At 38.7% G+C, this 20,487-nt stretch overlaps 1 protein-coding gene across 1 annotated transcript in view; it reads left to right on the forward strand.

The window, feature by feature from the left end:
• Positions 1-20,487, forward strand: part of CNTNAP5 (contactin associated protein family member 5) — an 886,402-nt gene that overhangs the window by 838,560 nt on the left and 27,355 nt on the right.

Below are 20,487 nucleotides of genomic sequence, written 5' to 3' on the forward strand. Positions count from 1 at the left end.
CTGTTTGCTAGTACAACTGAATTACTATGTCGCAAAATGATGTAGGTCTAAAAAGTGTGTCACCAACATGAAAAGTTTGGAAAGCTCTGAGATAGAGAATACAATTTTAAACAACTTTTCAATTTGCTTCTATCATTTAATTTGCTTCCTTCTCTTGGTATCCTTTGCTGAAAGGTTTATCTAGGAAAGCTCAGGAGTAGCAAAGAACCTAGGTTCTAGCTGCTGATTGGTGGCTGCATATATATACCAATTGTCATTTGCTCACCCATATGTTCTTCATTCACTAAGCATGCCAAGTGAATGAAGCAAATTTGATAATAGAAGTAAACTGGAAAGTTGTTTAAAATTGTATGTTCTACCTAAATCCTGAAAGAAAAAAAATGGTTTTCATTTTAATTTAAGTTTTTTTCTATGTGCTTTAGTTAATTGAAACACCTGTATGCCCATTTAGTACACAATACATTTCAATTAATCAAACAAATATAATTATCAGCCAGAATTATTTAATTTTTCATTGTTTATTGTTTTATAAATTTACCTGTAAAACTGTCCATAATTATCATTTTTGTGGGAACATATTTTTGACTGACTTCCATTATCATCTTAAATGGCATGTGCAAAGAAAAAAACACTCTCTATCTTTTTGTGGAGAAAATAATACTGATAAAGGAAAATAAAATTTTCAACATTCTAATAAATAGCTGTACTTTTTTCTTTATAATTAGATATTTGGGGCAAGAGTACATATATGGCGCAGGCTTCAGCGCAAGCGCTGAAACCCGCACCACTCATAATTTCACCTTGCCCATTGGGGTATTACATATACGGCACCGTTAGATGCTAAACTGTCAATCTTCAGAAATGCGCGCAAATACACATTTCTGTCGTCGCAAGTAACTTACGCTAGTATTATGTCAGTGTAAAGTGTCAATAAAGGGTAGTGTTATGCAAATGAGGATAACATGCGTAAAAACGAAACCAGAATTAAACTAAAAATGCGAAACGTAATTACGCTATTCAGATTCAATATATAAACCCATGCACAGCCGCTATTTTCTTCAGTGTGTTTGGATTGTTCGTTGAGCTACAACACACGGCCCAGGAGTGGAGGATTAGTAAGAGTAGAGAGAGAGGCGCAAAAAAGAATAAAAAGTTAGTTAGGTCACATTGGTGGATTGAGTAAACTTGTACTCTTACACATATTCTGACATATTGCACACATTGCATACACACATATACAAATACAACACACTTTTTTTCTAACACCTCACATATTTTATTTTATTTTTACAGTGTAATAGGCTGAGTGTTTGGTTGTGATTGTGCCTGACTGAACCGGGAGTGAGTGGGAGTGTGTGTAGTGTGATTAGTGTGAGGATGGCAGAGAGAGGTAGGGGTGAGGGGAGAGGGGAGGAAGGGAGGAGGGGAGAGGAGTGGCAGGGAGAGGAGTATTGGAGAGGACAGGAGGAGTAGTGGGTCTCTTCCGTCAGGGAGTAAGTTGAGTCAGGAGAGGGAGAGCCAGAAGGGATAATGTGATGCTGGAGAGACCCAGAGAGCAGGCACATCCAGGAGAGGGACAGAAGGGGGGAGGAGGGAGAGGATAGGAAGGAACCCACACTGCCAGGGACATCACAGGGAGGAAGCCAAGTGACCATGGAGCATGGGAGGCTGAGATGTCCTAACTTCACATTTGACGAAAATATTGCCCTAGTATAGGCCATCATGGACAATTGCAGTGACCTCTTTGGGCAGGAGAAGGGCAAAGACAGTGCCAGAAAGACTGCATGGCTGGCGGTAGAGGATGCCGTCAACAGCGTGGCCCTGCAGAGGAGGACTGTAGAGGGCCTTAAAAAGAGGTTGGACGACTGTAAGAGGTGGGTGAAAGAGAAGATGGGGCAGGAAGTTGCCCACCAGAACGGAACAGGCTGTGGGGCAGCCCTGGAAATGGAATACAACACCTGGCAGGAGATGATATGCAGGTCCCTGAGTATAACAGCAGTCCGTGGACTCAGGGGCTGCAACCACAGCACATCATGCTGGTGAGTAACATCCGCACACCAGTATTATATGTATTTAAGATAAAACATCCTTTAATATCACACATTCATGTACACAATGAGGAGCATGGTATTTGGAGTAATAACAAAAACATCTGCAATTATACTTGACATTACTACATAACACAATGCAATTCATCATGTGAGGTGGAATAGTGCAATACTAACACGTCTCAGAGTAACACAGGCCACAAGCCACATGTAGAGTTTTCATTAAATGGACACTATAACCATCCCAATACATTTAGCTCAATAAAGAAGGTTATATGCCTAGATCAGGCTAAAGTTAATTGTGTGACCATAGTGTCACTTAAAGAAAACATTATTTCATCATTGACATGTACACATAACTATTGTATGAAACACATCCCTGTATACTGCTCATATTCAAATCCCTCATAGACCAACTCACAAATCAATGTGCACATGCATGTTATAGAGTTTGACATGTGAGTCAGTATAGTCCCTAGAATGTATCAATGTATATTGTATGCACACATGGAAATATATCTGACTGTACTAATCCCTCTCATCCTTTAACTCCTCCACAAAACCTCCTGTCACAAGGATACAAACAGCCATGCCACCACCACCTCCACCACCAGTCACCCAGAAGTGATCCCACCTCCATTGCCATATGCCAGAGGAAAATCCTTCCTTTGGTTTTGAGGGGGAGCCAAGACAGCCACAAAGGGTCCAAGTATCTACACCCCTCACAACACAATCTCATGTCAGTCATGGATATTACCACAGACTATGTCACAAGATGTGCCGATTGTAGAGGCTGAGTGGTCACACACTGGTCATCAGTGGGACTACCAATCATCCATGAGAGCTCCACCATTCTCTTCCATGGGACGAGCTCCACCATCCTCTTCCATGGGACGAGCTACACCATCCTCTTCCATGGGAGGAGCTCCACCATCCTCTTCCATGGGACAAGCTCCACCATCCTCTTCCATGGGACAAGTTTCAACATCTGCAGATGGAAATACAGCAGAAACTACAGCTGCCCCCAAGCAGCAGAAGATACAGCTGAACCTGCGCCTTAAGCAGCAGAAGATACAGCTGAACCTGCCCCTCAAGCAGCAGAAAATACAGCTGAACCTGCCTCTCAAGCACCAGAAGCTTCAGCTGCACCTGCCCCTCAAGCAGCAGAAGATACAGCTGAACATGCCCCTCAAGCAGCAGAAGATACAGCACTGCCAGCCGTGTTGCTCAAGAGCCTGTGGATGCATTGCATTCTCCCTTGGGTGAGGAATACATTGCACTCCAGAGGAGGCTCATCACAAGCACTGAGAGCATACAAAGAGGCCAAGAGAGGTTCTTCAGTGGACAAGAGAGGTTACACAAACGTAGCATAGAGTTGCAGAGGTCATGGCAGCATCGTTAAGTGCAAGTGTTCAAAACCAGTCACAGATGATGCAAATTCTGTCTGATATGCAGATGCAGATGGACAATAGATGGAGAGAACAAAATCAACTCTTGGGTGTGTTGGTTGAGCACTTTACACACCAGCAGGACATTGCCTCCAGCCTATCATCTGTGGCCAGCACACCAGCAGAATCACCAGAATCTGCTAGAACAAGGAGAACAAGGCAATCCACTACAGGCACCTCAGCTCCCTCATCCAATAAGACAACAAATAAATATTATTATAGTTCACCATAAACCTTGTCCTCTGTTATTTACCATGTAATTGTCATACACATTCATGTGAGGTGTGTTTTATTACACTAATATTGTTAAAACATATAATATAACCTGTGTTGAAATTGCAATAAAAACGGGTAATATTATCATGTTTATGACATATTCTTGTACTATAACTTACATCCACGTAGTTTTGTATGAAGGGTACATATAGTAATATTCACTTATTACATGTAAATCAATGTATCTCACATCCAATATACATTGACACATGGGTATATATAATACTGATGTTACTGATAGGGGTTGCATTGTCAGGTGTTTTAAGGCTGCAGGTGAGAGGTTGTGCTGTTTGTGATTGGTTTGACACAATTGCAGAGGAGGAGCGTATTAAATTGTTAACAAGTATTTCCTTTACCCTTATGATTGCATTTTAAATATTTTATTTAGCATGTGGTATCCCCACCCATCCCTAAATATTTTGGCCTTAAGGCCAAGCTGTGTTAACACAGCCAGTGGAATAAATAACACTCCTAGTTGGTTCTAGAAGAGATAAGGTACTAAAATGATTATTTTCTATTGTTCTCTCCAAGTAATGAGATCTGATTATACCTACTAGCTCAGCCCATTTTCTTAGGTTGTAATTTCAAAACACAAAATCAGCTATTTCAAATACACAAACCTTAAACAAGAAAATATCATACATTTTATACTCTGCAGTTAGTAAAATAAGTAATTGGAAAGAGAAAAACAATCTTTTTTTGTTTTTTGTTTTTTTAACGGTTTTTATTGATAAATTCAAGAGTACAAAGTTACAGAAAAAGACATAAAAAGACATATGGGACCAAGTACTTACAGAAATTACATCTGGCTGTATAGTGCAGGCAAATAAAATGACTATACATTGTGTCATACTTAGTTGTCAAAAGCCAAATGTAGCTAACAACAACCTCAGCACCATTAGGTATCATGTGAAAGAGAAAAATATACGTATATTAAACGTGTGCCAAAAGTCGCAGGTCCCATTTAAAGTTACTCTTTTATATCATTGATATAGGGGGAGGGGAAAGTAGGGAGTAAGGGGGGGAGAGATTACGGTCTAAAGGGACATACAGAAAGTGATGGGGGGAGAAGGAGCACCTCACACCGCAGATGCACAATGGAACTGGCATTTGCACAGCTACCACTTGGGTCAGAATTCTATTGGATTGTAAGGCCGCCCCACAGGTCAAGCATCCCTTGGTGACTCACCAGATTTTCGGTTTTCAGATAGTGGAAGCATTCTAATCCTAGTAGGTCAGAGGTTTGAGTGTACCATTCTAGTAATGAAGGGGGAGTAGTAGATTTCCAGTGTATAGGAATCAATTTTTTGGCGCTGTTAATCATTATATGGAGAAGTGATGTTTTTATGTCATTTTGCAGTTTGGGTATCTCCAGAAACAAGAGAGCATTAAAATTTGGCTTTATGTTGGTGTCAAGAACTGTGAACATGGAGTTAAATACTTCTTTCCAGTATTATGTGAGGAGAGGGCAAGTCCACCAGATGTGGTGCATGTTACCCCTATGGCCGCATCCCCTCCAACATCTATCAGTTATGTGTGGGGCAGTTTTATGGAGTCTAGCGGGAGTCAGGTACCAGCGACTCAAGAGTTTGAAATGTACTTCTTGCATAGTAGCAGATAATGAAGCTTTGATCGCTTGTTGGAAGGATCTGTGCCACATTCTCGACTCAAAGGTCATATCAGTCTCTGAGCTCCAGGCCCATGCATATGTCAGCAGTGTTTGTTCATCTGGGAGTAGGAGGATTTTGTATAAAATAGAAACAGTGTGCCTTGGAGGTGATAGTTGTGTACACAGTTTTTCGAATGGAGTAAGTTCACAATGTAGTTTAGATTTGTGTTTGTGTGTTAAAATAAAATGTACAAGTTGTGAACAGGATAACCAGTTAGGGAAAAGTGTCTTGTCCTAGAGTTGTAGATTCTCTAAAGTCATTATGTTACCTTGTTCAATTACGAAATGCAGTATACTGTTTCTCAGACTATAGTTTGGTCTGTTAAGAGTGTGTGTGCTGCATATAGGTAGGTCCGGGTTTTCTCTTATAGAGAATAGTGGTAAATATGTGGAAGAGATTTGTGGGTTTGTAGCCAGTATCTTGTTCCACTCCCTAAAAGTTTCCGATAAAGTCGGATAGTGAGATATTGTATATGGGCGCTTTCTAGGTTCTATCCAGGCCAGGGTCACTACATTGCCCCTTTTCAATATGTAGCTATCTAATTGAACCCATGCTTTTTGATCCGAATTGTGGCTCCAGTCCAATATGTGCTGTAGTATAATAGCTTTCCTATAAAGAGACAAATTGGGGACTCCCAGTCCTCCCTCCCCCTGGGCAAGCACATAGTCTGTCTCCTCACTCTATTTCTCTTTCCATGCCCTATGAAGCTATCTATAAGTGATTGTAGTTGTGGGATGAATTTTCTGGGCATGGGGATGGGCAAGGTTTGAAATAAATATAATATAATATGTGGGGTAGGATATTCATCTTGATGATCCCCACTCTGCCCAGCCATGATAGGGGTTTATTTTTCCAGGAATTCAAGTCTCTAGCGATCTCATTTTGTTCTCGTCAAGTTGGTGTAATTATATCAGAATAGGTTCTTGGGGTTATCAGTGAGATAGATGCCTAGATATTTAAGCTTGGATGTGGCTACTGTGATATGGAATTTTGAAACTAATTGATTGACAAGTTGTGGGGGTGATGAAATAATAAGTAATTCAGATTTTGATAAGTTAAGGTGAAAGCTGGATATTTGGCCATATTTTTGTAGTTCCGTTAGCAGTTCTGGTATAGTAGTGTCAATGTTCGATAGTGTGAAAAGTATGTTGTCTGCATACATGACGAATTTATTATCTAAATCCCCTGTTCTAATACCCATGATCTTTTCATTAAGGTGTATTTTTTGAGCTAGGGCTTCGAATGATAGGGCAAACAACAAAGGGGACAGCAGGCACCCCTGGTGGGTTCCATTAGTGATGTTAAATGTATCAGACAATACACCGTTAGCCCTCACTCTAGCGTTCGGATTGGAATACAGCAAGAAGACCATGTGTAAAAATGGTTCACCAAAGTTCATCTTAGTCATTACCTGTCTAAGATAGAGCCAATCCACCCTATCAAAGGCCTTCTCGGTGTCTGTTCAAAAGAGTGAGATTTAAAAAGATGTTGTATTCTAACAGTGTTGTCTTTAGCCTCACATCTGGGGACAAAGCCTACCTGATCAGTGGAGATAATCTTTGGGAGGATTTTCTTTAGTCTATTGGCCAGTGTTTTTGCTAAAATTTTCACGTCCGTTTTCAAAAGGGAAATTGGATGGAAATTACTTGGGATATCCGGTGGTTTGCCTGGTTTTAGTAATACGGAAATGTGGGCCTCAAGCATTCATTGCGGCAGTGTCTTGGTTTTAGTCAAGTCATTAAAAAGGGTAAGAAGCTGTGGAACAAGAAGGGTTTTATAAATTTTGTAATATTTAGGGGTGAATCCATCGGGTCTCTGACATTTTCCAGATGGGAGGTCTTTTATAGCTTCTGTTATTTCGGTATCTGTGATTGGTAAGTCCAAGGAGGACGACTCATCTTTAGTGAGAGTGCTAAAGGGTAAGTCTTTTAGATAGTCTGTTATGAGTGATTGTCTAGTAGCTTTCTGTGATCTAGTGGTGGTGTCAGAGGCAGGGTTTAAGTTGTACAATGACTGATAGTATTGACGAAATGCATTTGCTATACCCTTGCTGTCCTCCAGTGTCGTCCGCCCTGAGGGAGTGGATGTATGACTTATATTTTTTTTCGCTGTATGGATCTGTCCAATAGTTTGCCGGGCTTGTTGCCTTCATCGTAATAAAGTTGGAGAAGATGTAGGCCTTGTCTTTGAGAATCTGCTGTGATAAAGTCCCTTAACTCCCTTCTGTTTGAGCTAGAGATACCAAGAGGGAGGAGTCCCACGGGTCCTTCTTATGTTTTTGTTCTAGATGATAGATTGAGGAGTGAAGTTTTTCATAATGTGCTCTTTTATCTATTAATTTTTTCGCTCTAATCTTAATTAGCTCTCCTCTTATTACACATTTATGTGTTTCCCAGTTATTTGAACTGGAGGTGTTAGTGTGTGTATTGAGAGTGAAGAATTCTGCAATTGCTTTGCCTATAGCCTTGCTTGTAAGCAGGTCCTGCAGTAAGTAGTCATCCAGACTCCAAACAAATTCAGTCAAGGGGTCTCAGGCCAGACCACCACACATGAGACTGGAGCATGGTCTGTCCAAGTGATGGTACCTACTTCGCATTTAGTCATAGATGAAAGTCCAGTAGAGTCTATAAATAGGTAGTCAATGCGTGAATACTTTTTATGGACATTAGAATAGTATGTGTAGTCCTTTGCCATAGGGTGTAGGGTGCGCCAGATGTCGTGAAGGTTAAGGTCAGTTATGGTAGATTTGACTGATTTTAGGAACACTGGAAGTGTAATTTGAGGTGTCTAGTAGTGGATTAAGTGCATAGTTAAAATCACCACCCAATAGGATCATTCCCTTACGGTGGTATAGCAGAAGGCGTGAAATCTTTTTAATGAAACTGTGTTGTTCAGTGTTAGGGGCATAGACGTTGAAAAGGGTGATAAGTTTCCCAAACGGTAGGCCCACAACTATTATGTAATGGCCCTCGGGGTCATTGATTACCGTAAGTGGTTGTAAGGAGATGGACCTGTGGAGCAGCACTCCCACCCCATTTATTTTGTGATAATTAGAGGCAAAAAATGTTGTATGGTATTTGGGATTGGACCATTTCCGGTTCCCTCCCTCTCTGAAAATGTGTTTCCTGTAGGAAAATTATTGAGTGGTTATGCTTGTTGAGTTCTCTTGTGGCAATTGACCTTTTGCCAGGGCTATTCAATCCCTTGACATTTAATGTGGTTAAGGTTATGGAGTGGTCTGAGTGGGCAGGTGGTTTGGTGTATGCCATGGCCAAAGACGGTGTAATCCCTGGGGGAGGGGAATGCGAAAGAAAGGGAAGGGTTGAAGGAGGGCAAAAGATATACCTGTGGGCGGTGTTCAGGTGGGTAGGTTGTGAGAGGGGGGTATGTAATATCAAGCTAAAAACATAGGGTATGTAAAAGTGGGATGGGGAAGGGGTATTGTATATGTGAGAGTGGTAGAGTAGAGATACTCAGTGGTATACCAGGAAAAAAGAAAGGGAGAATAAGATGTCAGTGGGGATGTGTCCCTGTGACACAAATGTGCTATATGTTGTTACTTTGAGGTTTTAGAGGCAGAGATACTCCCTGTCCTCTACATGTAGCTCATAGGAAAATTAACTGTGTTGGTGTTTTTATCTGTGGCAGGGAGGGTCTGGGGGGACCTCAGTCTTTGTGTGTAGCATTGTTAAAAATAGGCACACAGAAAAGTGAAAGGAGAAAACGAATCATAAGGCAAACATTCAGCAGACTGTAGAACTATAGGGTTGGTGTTAGGCAACTTTAAAACTGTACATAACTATAGCAGGACAACATTCCTACTTGGGGCCAATTCTTTGTAACCTCACCTGCCAGTCTCTAGGACTTGCTTTGTATTCTGCAGGTTCAGCTTCTGACCACCCTGCCGCCTTTCTTAGTGACAATATTGTCCCAGCATGTGTACAGGCACATGGCAGAAATAACCCCAAATCTCTTAGCATAAGTGTTCTCTGTTACCTTTCCTATTGCTGATAGACCCTGGAGAAGCAGGCCACCTCTTGAAAAGGAGATGTGCCCTATGTGGGCCATTCTGAGTCCTCTGGTGTTGATGTTAGCCGGAAGTCATTGTTTGAAAAGGGTGGAGGTTGTGATATTTCAATTGAAAGTCCTCTGCAAAATTGTTGGAGATCCTCTTCTGTGCGGTATATCACATTCTTATTGTCCTTTGAAGCAATGATAGCCACAGGAAAACCCCATCTGTATGGTATCTTGTTAGCTTGCAATCTAGAGGTGATATGTGATAAGGATCTGTGCTTCTGCAGCATTACTGGACTCAGATCACTGAAGATTTGTATTGGCATGCAAACATGCTGGAGTGGTTGTTTTGCCCTGGAGTTGCGTAGAATATCCTCTTTGTCTTGAAAGTTGAGCAACTTGAGAATAATATCTTGAGACAGGGCTTTAGGAGGTGGCCTGGGCTGCAGTGCCCTGTGCATATTTCAATAGGGATATCTGTTGAATTTGGAGTTCCTTTGATGGTCCGGAAAAGGCTTTCGCAATACCCTTTTAATGCAGTAGGGGAGACAGCCTCTGGGACACCTCTCACTTGCAAATTATTTTGGTGGCTGCAGTTGTCCAAATCTTCTATTTTGTCATTCAAGGACTGAATTAAACTATCCTGAGATGTCACTTTGGTGGTGAGCTGAGTTAGATTGGTGGAAGTTGATGCTTGGTCATCTTCAACCACAGTGATCCTGTCTTTCAGTGAGGATATATCTTTATGGAGCTCTATGTATAATGTGCGCACCTTGTGCATTACTACCTTTATGTCCTCCTTAGACGATAGATGACTGAGGTCCTCTTTAGTAACATAATTTGAAGGCAGAGAGTCAGCGTTATGTGCTTCTGCCATTGTGGGCTGTTTGTCACTTGTGGTTTGACCCGCGGGTTCAGATCCCTGTTGTTCCTTTGGCTTTAGATAGTGGCCCAATGTTCTGTTATTATTGCCTTTCTCCCCTCTGTTTTGCTTCTTATTGGGCATCCAAGAGTTTGTTGTTAATAGTATAAGACAGTCAATGTGATGCTTTTCCAGGGAGGCAATAAAAAGGTATACTGTAACCGTGTTTTCCTGTGCTGGGATGATTAGTGGGAAAGTTTTCGGGCAGACTGCAGTGTGTTGCTCTGTGAGTAAAGGTCTGGTAAGGATTACCGCCTAATTGGGGGCAGGATATTATTTACTATGTGAGTTTAGGCTTGTTCTGCCTATATAGATGAAATGGTATACCCCAGAGATAATGTTGGATTTTATTAAAGAGTTTATTATCTTTGGCTTAGGGCTTATTATTGAGAGTTTGCTTATTCTGCCATGCTTCGGTCTCAGAGTGTCACCAATACTCTTAGTAACAGGGTTAGTCTGTATGAGCCTTTATACTCCTCTGGGCCTCCCACGTGGCTAATGGCTGCCCTCCCTACAGTTACCCTCAAATGGACTGATGCCTTGTATTTGCCCTCTGTGATCCGTCTCAATCCCACCTTTGCTTAGTAATCTGGTGTTTTACAAGATAGTTCACACATACCTAGGCCTCTGCATGTGTTGCGCTATTGTGTACTGCTTTTCACTGACCGCCTCTCTGAATACTATGAGTCGTCCTGTGTGACCCGATCTGTCCAGCGCCTGCCTGTCCTGATATTGCTTTACAGCTGCGTTCCTGGATATCTACCGTCTGCCAGTGTTAGGACCCGCCTTGGGGGTGCTCTGTCTGCCACAGTCTCACTTGCTGATGGTGCCGTTCCAGGCTAATGTTGTGTGCTTCTGTTATGTTCTATAGTGCCTGGCACAGGCAGCATACCCTCCGATGTCTTCCTGCCCCTTTAGTTCAATGTCACAGCTCCGCTGACACCAAACATATTCTTTGTTATACCCCTGCGTACCGGGTGTTGTTGTAGGTAGTGATGGAGATCCTACATGCTCTTTTTACACATTTTTTATGCCATGGGGCTCAGGAGCTCTATCACAAAGCTGTCATTGTCCTACGTAGCTAAGCTCCGCCCCTGAGAAAAACAATCTTATAGTATACTGTCTCTTTAACTTTTGAGATGCTGCTTAAATGTATGTGTTTGTTAAGGCCTCCATGGAGTTATGTTGCTTCTTTAGTCAGTGCAAGGGTTGCTGCGCCTCCCTATGTGTAGCGAGATTAAACTGGAGTAGATTTTCTCAATTCTGCGCACGTAAGTCCTTGCGCTGTATACTGGATACCGAATTGCTCGCCAGTTCTATGTTAGTTTATGGGAATAAAAAATGCTGGTGATGGGTAATATATACGTGCGTAACTTGCATGCTACGCCATATATGTGATACCAAAACCGCGTAAAAACCGGCATCATCGGCTTTTGCGGCTAATGCTGCATATGTAATGGAGCACACAGGACCCTGTTTATTAACAAGCAGGCAGACAATGGAATCTGTCCACTAGAGTTTGAGGCTTGCAAGCTGGCCTCCACCACCTGCATTTAAAATTGCACAAGAACGTGACTGTGCAGCCCATCCCCTTTCTCTTTAGCAACCAGTCGGGTCGTTTTAACTCTGCCAACACTGAGGTGCAAGGGATGTTAAAAAGCAGCTACTTCATCTGCAGGTTGATACATTTAACCATTTGCTTTATTATTGCTTTTACTTAATATTTTTGTCTTCTGAGATTGTTTTAGCATTTAAGTGACTTGATGCAAATTAGTTTGACTTTGACAGATAGATAGATGACAGATAAATAGATGACAGATAGATAGATGATAGATAGATAGATAGATAGATAGATAGATAGATAGATAGATAGATAGATAGATAGATAGATATTAGTGAATAAACATCTAGGCTAATTCCTATATTATTTTAATGCAAATTTAGGGAGAAATACAGACATCACTATGGTGCAGGTACAAAGTCTATGATTTATTGTAGACAAAGTACAGTATACACAGTACACTAGAGCTCTGAAGTCACAGTAATCATTCTAGTGTAAAAGTTTACTTTCAACTTGCCTGGTAAGCCTGACGAGTGCAAACCCCCGTGGTAAACCCCTTATTGATTGCGCTCCACTAGTAATCTGGCCCTATATAAGCTCACTCTTTACTTTGTTCTTAGTGACCAATCTATGTACAATAACAAAGAAACAAAAGAGGATGATGACGAAATAAAAGTTTTAGTGAATTTGCTTAAGCTTAATAAAGTTATGTTACTTACTTACTATATATGATATTACTTTTTTATTCTCAGTTATGTAGTAATAATCTTTCATAAAGTTTGTGAGTGTAAATGGCTAGTAACCTCTGTTCACAGTTTGCCAGGTTTGATTGATGTGATGCCATCATAGTACTCCTAGCTGTCCCCATCATTTGTAGGTAAAGAGTATTGTTTATTTTAACAAATCAAACAAATGACTAAATTACTCTGTAAAAAAGTAAGCCATCACTTTAAGACATAACATTTTTTTTCGTCTGTTTTAAATAATTTAAATTTAGTGTAAGTGAGAAGTGTTTAGATAGATTGTCTGCTTTCTGTAGTTACTTATTGATTGCTTTGTTGGTGAACTGGAAGAAAAATTCAGTTTACAGCTAAGAAAGACTTCAGGCATGAAATAGATCTGCATCCAACAGAGCAAAACTACATGCATTTGAACAGATTAACACATTTTAAAACACACACGGTGCAAGTAGCTGCTTGTGTATTTCTGTAGTGAAAGAAGAAAACATAGCTCTTGAGAATTTACTTTAATTAACCAACAAGAAAACTTGTCTTTTATATTACATTAAGACAATGTCCAAATTTGTTTTTAAGGTATTAAACATACCCACAAAAAAACTAACTTACGAAAATTATTGAATTCAGTACTCTACTTGCCAATATCTCTGTACTGGTTGATTAACTTAAAAGCCAAGCATATTGATTCTCTATGAGCTCAAATCACTATATATATATATATATATATATATATATATATATATATATATATATATATATATATATATATATATATATATATATATATATATATATATATATAGGGAGTGCAGAATTATTAGGCAAGTTGTATTTTTGAGGATTAATTTTATTATTGAACAACAACCATGTTCTCAATGAACCCAAAAAACTCATTAATATCAAAGCTGAATATTTTTGGAAGTAGTTTTTAGTTTGTTTTTAGTTTTAGCTATTTTAGGGGGATATCTGTGTGTGCAGGTGACTATTACTGTGCATAATTATTAGGCAACTTAACAAAAAACAAATATATACCCATTTCAATTATTTATTTTTACCAGTGAAACCAATATAACATCTCAACATTCACAAATATAGATTTCTGACATTCAAAAACAAAACAAAAACAAATCAGTGACCAATATAGCCACCTTTCTTTGCAAGGACACTCAAAAGCCTGCCATCCATGGATTCTGTCAGTGTTTTGATCTGTTCACCATCAACATTGCGTGCAGCAGCAACCACAGCCTCCCAGACACTGTTCAGAGAGGTGTACTGTTTTCCCTCCTTGTAAATCTCACATTTGATGATGGACCACAGGTTCTCAATGGGGTTCAGATCAGGTGAACAAGGAGGCCATGTCATTAGATTTTCTTCTTTTATACCCTTTCTTGCCAGCCACGCTGTGGAGTACTTGGACGCGTGTGATGGAGCATTGTCCTGCATGAAAATCATGTTTTTCTTGAAGGATGCAGACTTCTTCCTGTACCACTGCTTGAAGAAGGTGTCTTCCAGAAACTGGCAGTAGGACTGGGAGTTGAGCTTGACTCCATCCTCAACCCGAAAAGGCCCTACAAGCTCATCATTTCTTGGCCCAGTCTTGACGTTTCAGCTTGTGTGTCTTGTTCAGTGGTGGTCGTCTTTCAGCCTTTCTTACCTTGGCCATGTCTCTGAGTATTGCACACCTTGTGCTTTTGGGCACTCCAGTGATGTTGCAGCTCTGAAATATGGCCAAACTGGTGGCAAGTGGCATCTTGGCAGCTTCACGCTTGACTTTTCTCAGTTCATGGGCAGTTATTTTGCGCCTTGGTTTTTCCACACGCTTCTTGCGACCCTGTTGACTATTTTGAATGAAACGCTTGATTGTTCGATGATCACCCTTCAGAAGCTTTGCAATTTTAAGAGTGCTGCATCCCTCTGCAAGATATCTCACTATTTTTGACTTTTCTGAGCCTGTCGAGTCCTTCTTTTGACCCATTTTGCCAAAGGAAAGGAAGTTGCCTAATAATTATGCACACCTGATATAGGGTGTTGATGTCATTAGACCACACCCCTTCTCATTACAGAGATGCACATCACCTAATATGCTTAATTGGTAGTAGGCTTTCAAGCCTATACAGCTTGGAGTAAGACAACATGCATAAAGAGGATGATGTGGTCAAAATACTCATTTGCCTAATAATTCTGCACTCCCTGTATATATATATATATATATATATATATATATATATATATATATATATATATATATATATATATATATATATATATATTTATATAATATATATAAATATATACATATATATATATATATGTATATATTATTTTTTCAGGTAAGGTTGGTTAGGAGGTTTTGACGTTAGGAGCTATTTTGTGATGTGGGGGTGTGGCGGTTTAGGGGTTAATAGTGTTGAGGGATATTTTGCAATGGGGTTGTGGCATTTTCTGTGTTATATAGTCTAGAGGGGTAGTTTGTGATGGTGTTGGGGTGAGTTAAGTAGTTAATAGTGTAGAGGGGTATTTTGCAATGGGAGTTGTGGCAGTTTAGGGGTTAATAGTGTAGCAGGGTATTTTGCAATGGGGTTGTGGTGGTTTAAGGATTAGTAGTGTAGAGCGGTATCTTGCGGTTGGCTATGTGGTGTTTTAGGAGTTGATAGTTTAGTAGGTACTTTGCAGTGGGCTATGTGGTGGTTTAGTGGTTATTACAGTAGGTTATTTATGGTGATTAGGGTTAGCGTGCGAGTATATTTGTTTTTATTATATTGTAATTTTCTAACTTCAGCTCTTTGCATGTGTCGGGTTAAAAATGTACTTTCAACTTGTAATTAGTGTGCTACTCGGTGCGCCCAAAGAGCTTAAGTTGACCGCTCCACTCATAATCTTGCGCTTTTTCTTTATAAAATGTTAATATGACATCTTGTTGTTCGTATTTCACAAGAGCTATATATATATATATATATATATATATATATATATATATATATATATATATATATATATATATATATATATTGCAAATGAATTAGATCATTTTTTATTAATTTAGCCTGTCACCAGCACAACACTCTAATAAGCTAATTTAGAAAACTAAAATCAGATTACATTTGTATATAGCCTAAAATCCAATTTATTATTTTAATTGTGTACATTACTCAAATTAGTTTTGTTCCTTGTTAGTTTTTAAAATAATCCTCATACTTTATTGTAACACCAATTACCCAGTAAATTGAAGTGCTAATCAAATAATAAAAAAAAAACATGCATATTTTTTTTCTTTTTGTCAGGTTAAGCTAATTCCTGACCATCACAGACACTTAATAATAGCTTTATACAATATTGACAATATTGTTATTACATTTTAACTTTTTATTCCTCTTGAGGCAAACTTTATAGTTTATTAAGTCTTTTGCAAACTGCATGAATGTTTTATCAACCATGATCTGTAATTTTGAGAATAGTTTTCAAAGTATTACTGACCTCATTTAAAATAGCTGTACTGTATCTAATTAGGTGCTCCAGAGTTTGCAGTTCGCTTGCTTTAATGAATAAAGAAACAAAAAAAAAACTGTTTTTATATTTTGTAATAGCATTTAGTAGAATAGAACATTAAAAAGTAGTGACATTTTCATTTTGTTTACTGTCCATCATCTGTATTATGTTGTTGCAGTCATATACACAGCAAAATGAGAAGTGTTCTAATGGTTATACCCCCTGGATACATATTTTAAAAGCAATATTTTGTTATAATGTACTAGGACCCCATTAAACTCTTGTGAAAACCAATTTTCATTTTGAATAGTTGTAATTAGGTCATTACATATGAATGTTAAAAGAACAAATTCAATTCAATAATAAAAAACAATGTTGTCAAATTGCAGTGGGATTGTTTATTCATGTATTTATTTATGTAATGTATTTAACTACTAGTTGTATTTGCTTGTTAAAGATCTACTTTATTCATGACTTAAAGGGAAACAAAAGTCAGAAATAAAATTTTGTGACTCAGATACAACTGGCAGTTTCAAAAGACTTTCCAATTTACTTCCAATATTAAATTGTGCACAGTCTTTTTATATATACAGTTTCTAAGGCACCAGTTACTAGTGAGTATTTTGGTCTGTGATTGGTTGATGGCTGTCACATGATACAGGGGACCAGCAAATTGAAGTAAATTCAGAAAGAAAGTACTATTGCATTGTCTTTTTTATTACGCACTCTGCTGGTTTTTTAAACATGCTGCTAATGGAGGTGATTTGTTTTAGGCTTAACATCAATATTAATGATGTTTATCATTTACATTTGCATACTTAAAAAATAATTTCACGTTTATTCTTAAAATGTATTGTATGTATTTTAATAAAAGACCAAACGCACAGACGTGTTTCAAAACCTTGTCAACTTTATTGGGGAAGACAGAAAATTAGATACAAAAGAGGAAGGAGAAACAGTACAGGTTTCTTTCACTTTTATAAATAATTGTTAGAAAGTTTCTGTTAAAGGGAAAGTCTACTCCTGAATTTTTATTGTTTAGAAAGATAGATAAACCCTTTGTTACACATTCCCAGTTTTGCATAACCAACACGGTTATATTAATATACTTTTTACCTCTATGATTACCTTGAATCTAAGCTTCTGCAGACTGCTCCCTTATTTCAGTTCTTTGACAGGCTTTCCCTCTCATAAGTAACTCCACGAGCATGAACACAATTCTATCTATATGGCACACATAAACTAACGCCCTCTAGCTGTGGAAAAACTGTCAAATCCACTCAGAAATAAGGCAGCCTTCAAGGGCTTAGAAATTAGAAAGGTTTAGCTTTAAACTAAGAATACCAAGAGAACAAAGCAAATTTGATGATAAAAGTAAATTGGAAAGTTGTTTAAAATGGCATGTCCTATTTGAATCATGACATTTTTATTTTTACTATACTGTTTCTTTAAATGGCTATTATAGTGAAAATAATGTCATGCTCTTATTTGTTAGAGAAAAATATTTTAAATACATAGGTAAAGTAGTGTTTATTAACTGCAGAGAACTGCTAGTCCAAATCGGGCACGACTGCTGACCCAGTCAGCATCGCTAGTCAAATGACCAAGCACTGCAACTAGCACTGCTGACTGGCTCAGCTGCATTTTCAACTCAAGACCAGCAGTTCTCTGCAGTGGAAACTCCATTAATTAATTATGGGGGCGGAGCACTTTACAGAGGCTCTATGGTATTTTGTGGCTGTACGTGGGTGGGTTGGGCATTACATGGGTAGAACAGGGCGGCCCATGGGCAGGGCTAGGTGGAGCTGGGAGAAGCCTTGGCAGAGAGGTGGTGAGAAACTAAGTGATGAACACATTGGAGGACACATGGGGGTCTTCCATAATGCTAAGAGGCCTAGTGCCTTCATTGGCACCCCTGAAAAAAGTCACTGCTCATAAGTAGAACTTTTCATATGTATTTAACCCCTTTTAAAATGTTTGTTAAATATGCACTCATTCATGTCAATGTAATGGTTCTCAAAACAACTGTAAAGCATAGCAGGAATAGAACTATAGAGAAAAAAAGATGAGGCATTGGTGAATTTATGGGGAAAATTGTTAGCTAATTCTTCTAAATGTGCATAAGTACTAAAAAATGATATGTTTCATACCAATGAATAGACATTTACAGAATGATACACAGAACCACAGTTTGTTTGTTAGATAAAACAAACAACTAAATAAATAAAACAGAAGTGCATATCATATTCTTGTTATGCTATGTCTGTATTTCATTTTGGCTCATTCTAATTATAAGCTTTGTTTTGCCACAACTGTGTTATAACTTTTGACAAATCACATTAATAATGGAACATAGTTTCCCAATCTCTGGATGAATTCTGCATTCAAGAGGGTCTGCAGGAAATGAAGCCATATGTTGCCTTTGGCTGGAACAGCCTGTAACACTCTGGCATGCGATACCCCTCAATCCTTTATGGATGAAAAGAGAGCAGAGTGCATTATCGATGCAAAGACAGCACTTTTTATGTGATTCTCATTCATACTTTATTTTATTTAGAGTCATATCATTAAATTATTTAGGGCTAGATTACAAGTGGAGCGCAAACTTATTGTGCGCCCGCAAACAGGCATATTTGCCTGTTTACAGGCGCACATTAAATAACCAGCCATTACGAGTGGCTGATTAATGCTACCGCAAGCTTGCGGTAGCGCTTTGCAATAGACTATGTTAGTCAAAGGTCAGACCTCTGATTAATTAAATAAATGTCTTCCAATTGGCCCCAAATTAAAGTGTACAATTCATTGTTAAATAACTGCACGAAGCAGTTATAGGGGCATATTTATCAAGCTTCGTATGGAGCTTGATGCCCCTGCTCCATAACTTGTCCTCCTGCTCTGAGGCCGCTGACAGAAATCATCCCGATTGAATACGATCGGGTTGATTGACACCCCCTGCTAGCGGCCAATTGGGCGCAAATCTGCAGGGCGATTGGGCGCAAATCTGCAGGGGGCGGCACTGCACCAGCAGTTCACAAGAATCATGTTCACGTATCATACCCGCTCGCACATTGATAAATATGCCCCATAGGGGTTAAAGTTAGGGGGTGTGAGGTGTTAGAGAAAAAAATTAAGAAGTGCATATACATTGCGGTTTATGGGGACTGTGATTATACTGTTAATATATATGTATATGCTTATATACATATATATTTAGGTGGTAATATGTATTTATACACATATAAACACAAATATATATGTATATGTTTAAACTTTGTTGCCCAACGCTGCGCTACCTCTTCGCTGTGCTAGGTTCTATGCTGGGTCTCACTGCATCCGAGCAAGGCTCCCTATTGGAGCCTATGGAAGTGTGCTCTCATGAGCGCAAAGCTCCCATGCAATACAAACACTAAGTTGCATTTTCATTGATCTTAACTTCCTGTGAAAGCGCAATTTTGCGCTCCACTCATAATCTGGCCCTTAATTGGCTGATATTTATGTATCTAAAAAATACTAACCAATTTCATGGATAAACTGCAATTCAGATATATCAAATAGTAATATATTTACATATTTTTATATTAATATGCTAAATATTATGGGACGTATGTTAGAGTGAATTCTTAAAGGGACAGTAAAAACCTTGAAAATGTAATATGAACTGTTTTGTGATGTGTAATAAAACAACTTTGCTTGATTATTGATTATTTAATTTAACCCCTTTCTATGTAGCTTAGCTCTGTAAATTTCTTAAAGGGACAGTCTACTCTAGAAATGTTATTGTTTAAAAAGATATATAATCCCTTTATTACCCATTCCCTATTTTACTTCAGTTCTTTTGACAGACTGGCATTTTAGATAATCAGTGCTAGCATGGCCTAGCTGTGAGAAACTGTCAAAATGCAGTGAGATAATAGGCAGCTTTCAAGGGCTTAGAATTTAGCTTATGAGCCTACCTAGGTTTAGCTTTCAACAAAGAATACCAAGAGAAACAAAAAAAATTTGATAATAAAATTAAATTGGAAAGGTCTTTAAAATTTCATGTCCCATCTGAATCATGAAAGTTTAATTTTGACTAGACTGTACTTTTAGGGCTAGTTCTGCTACAAACCTTTCCCTAGTTGACTTTAAGAGATAACAACTGCAAAATAATTCACTTTATAATAATTTAATGAGCATGGCTAGTCTTACCAGCTACAGACTCAAACCCCAATTGGCTTCTTCAAATGAGTGGGTAGAGTTTGTTCAGGAGAGGAACAAAATGTTTTATCATTTTGAAATGCCCTATGTCAGATTAAATTTAACAATAATATGATAAGAATGTCCCT

Source organism: Bombina bombina, chromosome 1 (assembly GCF_027579735.1).
Source record: "Bombina bombina isolate aBomBom1 chromosome 1, aBomBom1.pri, whole genome shotgun sequence".
In the NCBI taxonomy this organism is placed as follows: Eukaryota; Metazoa; Chordata; class Amphibia; order Anura; family Bombinatoridae; genus Bombina; species Bombina bombina.